Genomic DNA, 14,837 nt, shown 5'->3' with positions numbered 1-14,837 from the left:
ACCCACTGACCAGAGCACCCACTGACCAGAGCACCGTCTGACCAGAGCACCCACTGACCAGAGTGCCCACTGACCAGAGCATCCACTGACCAGAGAACCCACTGACCAGAGCACCGTCTGACCAGAGCACCCTGTGACCCGAGCACCCACTGACCAGAGCACCCACTGACCAGAGCACCCACTGATTAGAGCACGCTCTGAATAGAGCCCCCACCGACCAGACCACCCTCTGTCCAGACCGCTCTCTGACCAGACCACCCTCTGATCAGACCATCATCTGACCAGAGCACCCACTGACCAGAGCACCCTGTGACCCGAGCACCCACTGACCAGAGCACCCACTGACCAGAGCACCGTCTGACCAGAGCACCCACTGACCAGAGCACCGTCTGACCAGAGCACCCACTGACTCTCTGGGGGTTCTGATGGTTCTAGCCTTGAGATGCATTTTTTTACAACATATCTATACTATTTCATTTTTGAATGTGTATATAGTATTGCTTAGTAGATGTTGTACAATTAATCAGGGTTGATTGGAAATAGATGTTCAAAAGAGGACATTGTGTTATCATGTCTTTGTACTCCCTGACGAAGGCCATGCAGACAAAACGCGAGTTTTGAAACTTTGTTTCCATTGAACATGCCATACAAATAAAGCATTTTAATTAATTATTTGAAGAGTGCCTTGGTCCTCCTTTCTTTTTGAGGAACATGGAGAGTTGGTGTACATGAACACCATACAAAGAACAGATTACCAGAGAATTCAAAAGGGTAACTACAGCACAGTAGCACAATAGCATCTCGCATCAAATCAAATCAAATATGATTGATCACATACACATGGTTAGTTAATGCGAGTGTAGCGAAATGCTTGTGCTTCCGGTTCCAAAAGTGCAGAAATATCTAACAAGTCATCTAACAATTCCCCAACAACGACCTAATTCACACAAAACTAAAGGGAGGAATAAGAATATGTACAAAAATTATATGGATGTGCGGCATAGGCATGGTACAATAGATGGTATTCTAAAGTCGGAGGTTTACATAAACTTAGGTTGGAGTCATTAAAACTGAGTTTTTCAACCACTCCACAAATTTCTTGTAAACAAAGTTTTGGCAAGTCGGTTAGGACATCTACTTTGTGCATGACACAAGTCATTTTTCCAACAATTGTTTGTATCACAACTCCAATGGGTCAGAAGTTAACGTACACTAAGTTGACTGTGCCTTTAAACAACTTTCAGAAAATTATGTCATGACTTGAGAAGCTTCTGATAGGCTAATTGACATCATTTGGGTCAATTGGAGGTGTACCTGTGGATGTATTTCAAGGCCTACCTTCAAACTCAGTGCCTCTTTAATTGACAGCTTGGGAAAATCAAAAGAAATCAGCCAAGACCTCAGAATTTGTTTTTGTCTGGTTCATACTTGGGAGCAATTTCCAAAAGATTGAAGGTACCACGATCATCTGTACAAACAATAGCAAGCAAGTATAAACACCATGGGACCACGCAGCCGTCATACCGCTCGGGAATGAGACACGTTCTGTCTCCTAGAGATTTGGTACTTTGGTGCGAAAAGTGCAAATCAACCCCAGAACATCAGCAAAGGACCTTGTGAAGATGTTGGAGGAAACAGGTACAAAAGTATCTATATCCACTGTAAAAGTCCTATATCGTCCTATATCGACATAACCTGAATGGTCGCTCAGCAAGGAAGAAGCCACTGCTCCAAAATCGCCACAAAAAAGCCAGACTACGGTTTGCAACTGAACAAGGGGACGAAGATCGTACTTTTTGGAGATCTGTCCTCTGGTCTGATGAAACAACAATAAAACTGTTTGGCCATAATGACCATCATTATGTTTAGAGGAAAAAGGGGGAGGCTTGCAAGCCGAAGAACACCATCCCAATCGTGAAGCACGGGGTGGCAGCATCATGTTGTGGGGGTGCTTTGCTGCAAGAGGGACTGGTGCACTTCACAAAATAGATGGCATCATGAGGTAGAACAATTATGTGGATATATTGAAGCAACTTCTCAAGACATCAGTCAGGAAGTTAAAGCTTGGTCGCAAATGGGTCTTCCAAATGGACAATGACCCCAAGCATACTTCCAAAGTTGTGGCAAAATGGCTTAAGGACAACAAAGTCAAGGTATTGAAGTGGCCATCACAAAGCCCTGACCTCAATCCTATAGAACATTTGTGGGCAGAAGTGAAAAAGTGTGTGCGAGGAGGCCTACAAATCTGACCCAGTTACACCAGCTCATCAGGAGGAATGGGCCAAAATTCACCCAACATTTTGTGGGAAGCTTGTGGAAGGCTACCCGAAATGTTTGACCCAAGTTTAAAAAAAGGCAATGCTACCAAATACTAATTGAGTGTATGTAAACTTGACCCACTGGGAATGTGATGAAAGAAATAAAAAGGTGAAATAAATCATTCTCTCTACTATTATTCTGACATTTCACATTCTTAAAATAAAGTTTGTGATCCTAACTGACCTAAGACAGGGAATTTTTACTAGGATTAAATGTAAGGAATTGTAGAAAACTGAGTTTAAATGTATTTGTCTCAGGTGCATGTAAACTTCCGACTTCAACTGTACATATGAGATGAGTAATGTAAGATATGTCAACATTATTAAAGTGCATCGTTTAAAGTGACTAGTGATCCATTTATTAAAGTTGCCTCTATCTAGGCAGCAGCCTCTCTGAGTTAGTGATTGCTGTTTAGCAGTCTGATGGCCTTGAGATGGAAGCTGTTTTTCCGTCTCTCGGACCCATCTTTGATGCACCTGTACTTATCGCACCTTCTGAATGGTAGCGGCATGAACAGGCAGTGGCACTGGTGGTTGTTGTCCTCGATGATCTTTTTGCCCTTCCTGTGACATCAGGTTCTGTAGGTGTCTTAAAGGGCAGGTAGTTTACCCCCGGTGATGCGTTGTGCAGACTGCACAACCCTCTGGAGAGCCTTGCGGTTGATTGAGGTGCAGTTGCCGTACCAGGCGGTGATACAGTCCGACAGGATGCTCTCGATTGTGCATCTGTAAAAGTTCGTCAGGGTTTTAGGTGACAAGCCAAGGTTGAAGAGGCGCAGTTGCGCCTTCTTCACCACACTGTCTGTGTTGGTGGACCATCTCAGTTTGTCTGTGATGTGTACGCCGAGTAACTTAAAACTTTCTACCTTCTCCGCTACTTTCCCTTCGATGTAAATAGGGGGGTGCTCCCTATGCTGTTTCCTGAAGTCCACGATCATCTCCTTTGTTTTGTTGATCTTGAGTGAGAGGTTGTTTTCCTGACACCACACTCCGAGTGCCCTCACCTCCTCCCTGTAGGCTGTCTCGTTGTTGTTGGTAATCAAGCCTACCACTGTTGTGTCGTCTGCAAACTTGATGATTGCATTGGAGGCTTGCATGGCCACGCAGTCATGGGTGAACAAGGAGTACAGGAGGGGGCTGAACATGCACCCTTGTGGGGCCCCAGTGTTGAGGGTCAGCGAAGTGAAGATGTTGTTTCCTACCTTCACCACCTAGGGGTGAGCTGTCAGAATGTCCAGGACCCAATTGCACAGGGTGGGGTTGATAACCAGGGACTCCAATATCCTCTTTCCAACATCAGCAGACTGGCACATATTATCTGGGTTCTTGACATTCGGAGACGGAAATTGATACGCCGCCTGCCGACACCTGTATCGTTTCACCTTCCTTATTTGTTTCCGTCTCTGCTAATGTCTTCTTTGTCTGCCTCAATCACAAAAGTAAGAAACCAGTCAGTCTTGCCGAAGGAGACCCCCAGCGTATAATTCCATTATCACCTCATTCCATACAAAACAATCAGGGTGATCACAACATTTTTAATTTAGGTTCCTGGATGGAAAAAGGGACTTCTGCTAATGTGAGAGGTATTTTGGTGAGTGTGAGTGAGATTGTTTCTCAGGCCCATTGGGAGCATCTCTAATTGTTTACGATGCTATGTTGGGTGGTTATAACATCTCACAGGGGAGGTATCTCACAGTAGAGTAATTAAAACATAATGGAGGTATGATGAGTTGTGGTATATTTTATTTACATGTAATGAATCGCTTTGATTTGGTGCTTTCAGGAGCCAGGCCTGGGTAATTGAATTTTAGGAATAAGGTGTGTTTTCTTATAGGCCCTCCTGCTGGACCAGACCTGAATCTAGTTGATTTCCTCTGCGTCTTAGTTTGTTGTTTTGGAGTAAATACTTGATCCTTTGGAACAGTTGTTCCCAAACATTTTATAGTCCCGTACCCCTTCAAACATTCAACCTCCTGCTGCGTTTTCCCTCTAGCACCAGGTTCAGCACACTCTCAAGTGTTATTTTTTTGCCATCCTTGTAAGCCTACCACACACACTAAACAATACATTTATTAAACATAAGAACGAGTGTGAGTCTTTGTCACATCCCGGCTCGTGACAAAGAGCTCTTATAGGACAAGACACAAATAATAATAGAATAATAACCAATAATTGTTCTCGTTATTTATCCATCTTACTTATAAAACCTTTTTTGTTCATCAAAAATGTGAATAGCTTACCACAGGTAAATGAGAAGGGTGTGCTTGAAAGGATGCACGTAACTCTGCAGTGTTGGGTTGTATTGGAGAGAGTCTCAGTCTTAAATCATTTTCCACACACAGTCTGTGCCTGTATTTCGTTTTCATGCTAGTGAGGGCAGAGAATCTACTCTCACATAGGTACGTGGTTGCAAAGGGCATCAGTGTCTTAACAGCGCGATTTGCCAAGGCAGGATACTCTGAGCGCAGCCCTATCCATAAATCTGTCAGTGGCTTCTGATTAAATTACATTTTCACAGAACCGCTTGTTGCAATTTCATTGATGCTCTCTTGTTCAGATATCGGTAAGTAGACTGGAGGCAGGGAATGAAAGGGATAATGAATCCAGTTGTTTGTGTCGTCTGTTTTGGGAAAGTACCTGCGTAATTGCGCACCCAGCTCACTCAGGTGCTTCGCTATATCACATTTGACATTAAAATCAAATCAAATTTTATTGGTCACATACACATGGTTAGCAGATGTTAATGCGAGTGTAGCAAAATGCTTGTGCTTCTAGTTTCGACCGTGCAGTAATATCTAACAAGTAATCTAACAACGAACATTGTCCGTAAGCTTAAGTTCATTTGCACTCAATAAATCATACAATGATGGAAAGACCTGTGTGTTGTCCTTGTTAATGCAGACTGAGAAGAGCTCCAACTTCTTAATCATAGCCTCAATTTTGTCCCGCACATGGAATATAGTTGCGGAGAGTAGCTGTAATCCTAGATTCAGATCATTCAGGCGAGAAAAAACATCACCCAGATAGGCCAGTCGTGTGAGAAACTCGTCATCATGCAAGCGGTCAGACAAGTGCAAATTATGGTCAGTAAAGAAATCTTTAAGCTCGTCTCTCAATTATTATTTTTTTGTCAATACTTTGCTCCTCGATAACCACTGCACTTCTGTATGTTGTAAAAGCGCTACATGGTCGCTGCCCATATTAGTGCATAATGCAGAAAATACAAGTGTCCTCTCCTGTTGTCCTTGTTTCCAGTGGCTTGCAAAAGAGGATGTCCTCCTTAAATTTACCCCCCATAAATGTAACGGACATATACCAGGAGCTGTGCCAGGCCTACCACGTCTGTTGACTCATCCAGCTATAACGCATAGAATTCACTGGCTTGTATGCGAAGCAGTAATTGTTTCAAAACATCTTCTGCCATGTCACTGATGCGTCATGAAACAGTGTTGTTTGATGAAGGCATTGTCTGTATAGTTTTTTTTTGCCTTTTCCCCCAGCATTGTCCCAGCCATATCCGCGGCAGCAGGAAGAATGAAGTCCTCCACAATAGCATGGGGCTTGTCTGTCCTAGCCACGCAGTAGCTAACCATATAATACACTTCTAGCCCCTTCTTATGAATGGTATCTGTTGCTTTTATACATGTCTTACTACTCGAAAGTCATCGCGCAAAAAACTCCCGTGGCTTATTTTTCAAATTGGCATGTTTAGTTTCTAAACGTCTGCGCAAGAGTGAAGGTTTCACTAGATAGTTACATTTTTTAGGGGGCAGTGAAACAAGGCTACTCAGGCAAGAAAAAAAACTCACCCAAATGTATAGCCTTGTTGGAAAATCTAAAGTGACTATTTGGCGTACCCCAGGGGAGCGGAGAGAGAGCTGTGTAGATTTCTATCACTTAGGGCTACTGGAATTGAGAACTATCGACTCATTGAGAGAATCTTTTGTTATTTGGCTGGATTTCTCAAGTTAAGATTCAGCAACTCACAACTCACAAGTAGGAATTCACCAGTGTGAAACCAGAAACTTCAGTTGTACTTTTTCACTTTGTGTACTATATGCATTTCCTGTATGTGTGTGTGTTTGTGCACACACGTGTGTGTATGTGTGCGTGCGTGTATGTATACCTGTGCACATGTATGTGCGTGTGTACGTGTTTCTCAGCAGTCCTGTTTAAAGACCCTTAAACCCTTAGATTAGCTCTGTATGGTTTTGCCATTTAGCCATCCCTGCTTTCTTCCATGGACTGGTGTTGTCATTCAGCCATCCCTTTATTCTACAGACGTGTCCTCTTCACCCCTGACTGACCCTGGCTCCCTGTCTCTGGATAAAAGACTCCATTACCACTGACACAAGCCTTAATGATGTGGACACACAAGCCAGCTGTCAATCACCCAGTCCATCAAAAACTCATTTTCCCAAGGAGCACAGGGGTCAGGACGAGTCTGAAGCTGCAGAGTCCCTCGCGTTCTCTGTCTCAATAGTTTTCCCCCCTCGTTTTTGGGGGGTGACAGACGTTTTTTTTTATTTTTTAAAGCTGCCTCTCCAAATGTAAGTAAGAAGCTAAGTCATGCTAGGCTGAGCACAACCTAGATATTCAGATCAAAGCACAGAGTTGTCTTGTTAATTTTAAAACTGTTTGCATGTTTTTCTCACACAAAAGTTGACAGAAATGTAATAGACCTTAACATTCTATTTCCAACGAGATGAATATCAAATTGAAATGTACTTCAATTCTGTTCAAGTACAAAAAAAACATACTATAACTGCCAATGCCTCCGAATTGACATCTTTGTCAAATCATAATCTTTTTTTTTTTCACACAAAAGTTTAAATAGAAATATAATTTACCTTAACCTTCAATTCTGTTTGAGTAAAAAAACACATTAATTCTGAGTTTGTTGTGACAAGGGAACACAGAACACAACGAGCCGAACATGAAGATTAATCTATCTCTAAGGAGCTGAACATGTAAAATGTGAGTTTTAGTTTTACTGAGGGAGCTGAGGGCCCTCAGTCTCCTGCACCGCTTCTCATGGCAAAGCCTCTTCTGCCCCATCCTCACACCCCACTCCAATCCTCACCTGTCCTTCCCCATCACACACACACACACACAAAGGCGGAGAGAGAAAGAGAGAGAAAGGAGAGAGATGACGAGAGAGAGAGAGGAGAGAGGACGGGAGAGAGAGAGGAGAGAGAGGAGAGAGATGACGGGAGAGAGAGAGGAGAGAAATGATGGGAGAGAGAGAGGACGGGAGAGAAAGGAGAGAGAGGACGGGAGAGAGAGAGGACGGGAGAGAGAGGAGAGAGGACGGGAGAGAGAGAGGAGAGAGGACGGGAGAGAGAGGAGAGAGAGGACGGGAGAGAGGACGGGAGAGAGAGAGGAGAGAGAGGACGGGAGAGAGAGAGGAGAGAGGACGGGAGAGAGAGGAGAGAGAGGACGGGAGAGAGAGAGGACGGGAGAGAGAGGAGAGAGGACAGGAGAGAGAGAGGACGGGAGAGAGAGGAGAGAGAGGACGGGAGAGAGAGAGGAGAGAGGATGAAAGAGAGAGGAGAGAGGACGGGAGAGAGAGCGGAGAGAGGACGGGAGAGAGAGGAGAGAGAGGACGGGAGAGAGAGAGGAGAGAGGACGGGAGAGGGGGAAACAGTGTGTTTGATGGATGGTTACCGGGAGCGATGCCAGCGCCCCGTCAGAGCCATCCCCACTATGTTTAATTATGATATTGATTGCTGTTGAGGGTAATTATGAGTGGTGTGTGAGAGAGCGCCGGGGCCACGGACCCCTGGGTTCAGTCAGAACAGAGAGGAGAAGTCCACTAACTACAGCTCAAGTCCCACAGAGGACCACAGAAGAGAAGGCCTTCTAACTGCAACAATGGAGCAATATACTGTAATGACGTACCGATGAATCACCAAACCAAAAATTGACAAGGGATGAGAAGTGAGGGTCCTGTATGTTGCAATAGACATTCACATTTACAACGTCAAACTGATCATTCCTTTCATCAGGTGAAGGACTGAGTGATTGCTAACATGGTTAACATGTTGACGTGTCCTTGCGATCTGTGGGTTGTTCGACGTAGCTGCAAAATATGTGACAATTCCACATTTGATCATATTAACCGTGCCAACACCTCTGTACTGAGTTGCTGTACGCTCATGAGAACACAGCAGTCTATGATCGTAATGATCGTTTGTCGTGTTTTGAAACGTGTCAACCACACCCTGGGGTGTTTTGGGGTTATTTTCCAAACGCATGCTGTCGTGACTGACACACACTGCACTTTTGCCAAGGCGTTGTTTATCTCTAATCTATTCATTTACCTTGTACTTAGGTGCTTTAATGGAATGATTCGGAATGAAGTTTTGGCACATCCAAACCTCATCTTGGAAAAGTTCAAATCACAAATGCTGTGAGGAGGTGAATGGGTTTCGGGTTATCTTTCTATACCCGGAATAAAAAGCAGAAAAAAAAGTTAGTCACATAAAAAAAAGGAAATGTTGCTTGGCAACTGCTCGGCATAAGCCGCTACAGAGGTTAATGCGTACGGCCCAGTACATCACTGGGGCCAAGCTTCCTGCCATCCAGGACCTACGTATATACTAGGTGGTAAAAGAGGAAGGCCCAAAAAATTGTGAAAGACTCCAGTCATAGACTGCTGTCTCTGCTACCGCACGGCAAGCGGTACCAGAGCGCCAAGTCTAGGTCCAAAAGTCTCCTTAAAAGCTTCTAACCCCAAGCAATAAGACTGCTGAACAATTCCTCAAATGGCCACCTGGACTAATTACATTGACCCCCCCCCCTCATTTGCTTTGGCTTTACACTGCTGCTACTCGCTGTTTGTTATGTACAAATTACCTAGACTAACCTGTACTTTTCATTTTTTACATTAGTTTATTTAGTAAATATTTTCTTAACTCTAATTCTTGAACTGCGTTGTTGGTTAAGGGCTTGTAAGTAAGCGTTTCACGGTAAGGTCTACACCTGGCGCACTTGACAAATACAATTTGATTTGATTTGCTCTGATCACAAATCAAAGTTCTACGCACTAAATCTGTTCGCAAACACATGCGCCATGCCGTGTCTAGCATTGCGGTAGAGCAGTGTTTCCCAACTCCTCCAGTACCCCCAACAGCATACATTTTTATTGTAGCCCTGGACAAGCACACCGGATTCAATTTGTCAGCTAATCATGGAGCCCTTAATGATTTGAATCTGGTGAGTTTGTCCGGAGCGACAACAAAAATGTGTTCTGATGGGTAGTACTGGAGGACTGGAGTTGGAAAACACTGCTATAGATGCCAGGACACACCGGGAGGTGGGACTGGGGGGCCCTGTGTAGCGCCGCCTAGCCTAGCCTGACACGACGCTCTTCATCTGAATTCCAGGAAGGCTTCAAGGAGGAACACATTATGAAACTGTGATAGACTCTAAACCCTTATTCATACATAATAAATTATTCATAGCTCTGATCGAGTCGCCATCTCGCTCATCCACACTTCATTAAGCCCAGGCTGTGTGCGGAGGAGACTAAAATAACAACAGAGAGAGAGGGAGGGAGAGAGGGGGAAAGAGGGAAAGCGATAGGGGGGGAAGGGAGGCAGAGAGCGAGTGAGAGAGCGAGAGCGAGTGAGAGAGCGAGAGCGAGTGAGAGAGCGAGAGAGAGCATGATGGAGAGGGGGAGAGAGATAGACGAGAGGGACAACTAGACTGTGGGATTAATAAAAGTATAACACGAACTCCAATAACAAGGATATTTGAAAACTTGACACTCCCACTGATAATGCCTCTGGCAACCAACCCCTGCTCATGCCTGTGCTTCAGTGGTCAGATAACCTTTTACAAGGTATGCCACTCTGTCCAAACCAACAGTATCTGAAAAGTGTTTTTGTCATGATTAAGGTAAAATGTTCCGCTATAATAGCCCTGCTATTTTTGTCACTCCTGAGCCACCATAACACTGTCCTCTCAAAAAAGCACTATCAATTCACAAAAAAATGTGATCACAGTTATTAAACTTGCATGGCCTGTGGATGCAACCTGGACTCACGGGTAGACGTAACACAGTAAACGTAATTCTGTCTCTCTCCATGTCTCTCCATATGTTACGTTTCATATGGTATGTACCCATCAGATTTGTCACCAATGCTCTTTATAGGACACATCACTGCACTCTCTCCTCTTCTGTAAACTGATCATCTCTGTTTACCCGTCGCAAGACCCACTGGTTGATGCTTATTTATAAAACCCTCTTAGTCCTCACTCCCCCCTATCTGAGATATCTACTGCAGCCTTCATTCTCCACATACAACACCAGTTCTGCCAGTCACATTCTGTTAACCTCTTTTTATGTTTGGGAAAAATAACGTTCCCAAAGTAAACGGCCTATTTCTCAGGCCCATATGCTAGAATATGCATATAATTCAATGATTAGGATAGAAAACACTCTAAAGTTTCCAAAACTGTCAAAATATTGTCTGTGAGTGTAACAGAACTGATATTGCAGGCAAAAACCTGAGGAAAATCAAACCAGGAAGTGGCTTCTATTTTGAAAGCTCCATGTTCCATAGCCTGCCTTCGCTCCATTTAAAGGGATATCAACCAGATTCCTTTTCCTATCGCTTCCTCAAGGTGTCTGTAACGGAATTCTTCCTGGGAAGGAGAGGCGGACCAAAATGTAGCGTGGTTATTTTCTACTTTAATAAAGATGATAACTTGAACAATGTATAATACAAAATAAGAAACGTGAAAAACCGAAACAGCCCTATCTGGTGCAACAAACACAAAGACAGGGACAATCACCCACAAAACCCAACACCAAACAGGCTACCTCTAGTGATCTATAAACTTACACAAACGCTTGGATTGCTTTCACTGTAAAGCATATTTTCTAAATCTGACATGACAGGTGGATTAACAAAGAGCTAAGCTGTGTTTTGCTATATTGCACTTGTGATTTCATGAATATAAATATTTTTTATAATATTATTTGAATGTGGCGCTCTGAAATTCAGCGGTTGTTGATGATAATTATCCCGCTAACGGGATGCGTAGCTTAAAGGTCCCCAAAGCACACACATCCCTGGGTCGCTACTCTTTTCAGTTCACTGCAGCTAGCGACTGGAAAGAGCTGCAACAAACAGTCAAACTGGACAGTTTTATCGAAATCTCTTCATTCAAAGACTCAATCATGGACACTTACTGACAGTTGCCGTAACTGTCAGTAAGAGTGTCCATGATTGAGTCTTTGAATGAAGAGATTTCGATAAAACTGTCCAGTTTGAGTGCTTTGTATGATGTATTGTTGTCTCTACCTTCTTGACCTTTATGCTGTTGACTTTGCCCATTAATGTTTGTACCATGTTTTTGTGCTGCTACCATGTTGTGTTGCTACCATGTTGTTGTCATGTTGTGTTGCTACCATGCTGTGTTCTCATGTTTTGCTGTTATGTTGTTGTCTTAGGTCTCTCTTTATGTAGTGTTGTGTCTCTCTTGTTGTGATGTGTGTTTTGTCCTATATTTACATTGTATTTTTATTTTAATCTCAGGCCCCCGTCCCCGCAGGAGGCCTTTTGGTAGGCCGTCATTATAAATAAGACTTTGTTCTTAACCGACTTGCCTAGTTAAATAAAGGTTGTTAAATAGAATAAAAAATAAAAATAATAATTTGTGGCTGTCCATCATCCATTTCGTATGATATGTTAAACATTACAATTCAGACAATATCTTATGAATTTGCAATATGTATGATATGTTACAAATTCAAATCTGTTGTGGCTAAAGTTAGCTAGGTGGCTAGGTGGCTAACAGTAACGTTAGCTAGGTGGCTAACTTTAGCTAGGCTAGGGGTTAAGGGGTTCATGTAAGGGTTTGGAGTTAAAGGGTTAGGGTTAGAGTTAAGGTTATGGGAAAGGTTAGCTAACATGCTTAATAGTTGCAAAGTAGCTAAAAAGTAGTAAGTAGTTGCAAAATTCTAAAGTTGTCCGTGAGATTTGAACACGCAGAAATGTAGAAATTTGCATTATACGTCCTCCCATGATGTTGCAATATAAAAATAATACCTATGAGTAGCATCGATCTAGCAACCACTTCTTGTAAACACTCAATTCATGTTACCATGGCAACATGTGCCATTGATGGGACAGGGATCAGGGATGGGAGCAGGTTTCCCTAGAATGTTCAGAATGCAGAGTTCTGACATCATCGGGTCAGCTATCTATATGCTATATGCTATAGCAATATGATTGTGCCTCAAAGAGACGTATGATGTATTACCCTGCTACACTTGTGTCTGTGTATGACGTGTCCTATGTGGGATTTGTCTACATGCCCTATTATGAGTCCCAGACAGTTAAGAGGAGGTTAATTATCCAATCACGCTAGTAGGCTGTGGTGTGTGACAGTCTGTCCAGCCAGACTCCACTGCCTCGTCTCAACACATTTCCCAGCAACCCCTCTGAGCAAAATATCAGGATTCAAAAAGCTCAAAAATACTAGGTGGTTGTTCTACCAAGCTGACGTATGGAATTGCTTTAAGATGGTCATACCATGGCTCATTTAGCCATTTGATTTTGAATTTTATGACCCCTTTATGTAACGACACAAGGAGAGACCCAGATGCAGACACAGGAGGCAGATGGTTTGAGCTCTGATATTTATTACAGTCCAAGGGGTAGGCAAAAGGTAGGTCGGGGACAGGCAAGAGTTCATAACCAGGTTGGAGTCCAAAACGGTACAGGGCGGTAGGCAGGCTCAGAGTCAGGACAGGCAAGGTTCAGAACAGAGGACGAGAAAAACAGAGACTGGGAAAAACAGGACCTGGGAGAAAAACGCTAGTTGACTTGGCAAACAAGACGAACTGGCACAGACAGACAGAAAACACAGGTATCAATACCCAGGGGATACTGGGGAAGGTGACAAGCACAAGGACAGATGAAACAGATCAGGGTGTGACACTTTAGGTATATAACAAATTATAGAATTTGGCCTTTACAACTAAAGCCCAAAGAAACACATTGAATAACACATACATAAATGGCAAAAAATAAATAATTGAAGTATCTGTGCTGTATCTAGTTGTCATATTTGTGGGCCAAACCGCTTGGACGCTACAGACCGCTGTAGCTCGGCCACTGCAGCACTTCCACTGCAGATGTGGAAGGCCGACATAGGCAGATGCTGTGGACTAAATTGACGGATTTCAATGGGTATTTTTTTATTATGTTACTTAGATTAACGTACGGGTGCGTCAATAGACTCTTAAGGATGAATATGTTGTTGAGGGTGCCAGTTTTAGCATTATATCTGTCTGTCTGTCTCCCAGAAAGCCTCTTTCTCTCCCTGTAAATTGGACACAGTTTGAGGATTGCTCTAGCTAATGAGACATTTAGTGTACTGTGTGATGACGTGTAGCCTTTTGAGATGTTTTGCTGAATGTGGTGTAATTTGGTTCTGCCTATTTCTGTTACGGCGTGGTTATTTTTTAATCTTGTCTTTACCCAACTGAGCTTTCACTGCTATGTCTTGAATGTCATAGTCAGACATTGTACAACATTATCGTAAGACAATATGGTTGTAACAAACTTGCATAAACCACACAATTGCCAGAAATAACTGAGTCCTGACCTCTGGTTGAATCTTTAAAAGAAAGTCCAAAGCAACATTTGTACAAAATGTAATAAAAAAAAAAGGTCCAATACAATCACAGCTAGAAAGTCAATACTCTAACAGATAATGTGAAGGTCCAATGAAAGGCGATGGCGCTGATCTATACCATGTCTATTTTTCCATTAAAGCAATGTGAAAATCTGGAGAAAAGAGTCCTGAAAACTCTGCTATAGGCTCAAGTCAAATGACATGTTGTTGGTCGCACACACATATTTAGCCAAAGTTATTTTGGGTGAAGTGAAATGCTTACGTTCCTCTCTCCAACAGTGTAATAATACCTGACAAAACAATACACGCAAATTTAAAAAATAATACAGAAATATTAGAATGGGCAATGTTAGAGTCTATAAATATACACTAAGTGCAAAACATTAGGAACATCTGCTCTTTCCATGACATAGGTGAATCCAGGTGAAAGTTTTGATCCCTTATTGATGTCACTTGTGAAATCCACTTCAATCAGTGTAGATGAAGGGGAGGAGACCAGTTAAAGTAGGATTTTTAAAACACGGATTGTGTATGTGTGACATTCAGAGGTTCAATGGGCAAGACAAAAGATTTAACCGCACCGGTTTGAGTGTGTCAAGAACCACATTGCTGCTGAGTTTTTGACCCTCAACAGTTTCCTGTGTGTATCAAGAATGGTCCACCATCCAAAGGACATCTAGCCAACTTGACACAACTGTGGAAAGCTTTGGAGTCAACATGGGCCAGAATCCCCGTGGAACGCTTTCGACACCTTGTAGAGTCCATGCCCCGACGAATTGAGACTGTTCTGAGGGCAAAGGGGGGTGCATCTCAATAATGTTTGTGCACTCAGTGATGTATATGATAGTGTGTATCATATACTCT

The sequence above is a fragment of the Oncorhynchus mykiss genome, chromosome 31 (genome assembly GCF_013265735.2).
Source record: "Oncorhynchus mykiss isolate Arlee chromosome 31, USDA_OmykA_1.1, whole genome shotgun sequence".
NCBI lineage: Eukaryota > Metazoa > Chordata > Actinopteri > Salmoniformes > Salmonidae > Oncorhynchus > Oncorhynchus mykiss.
This window is presented reverse-complemented; position numbering follows the sequence as displayed.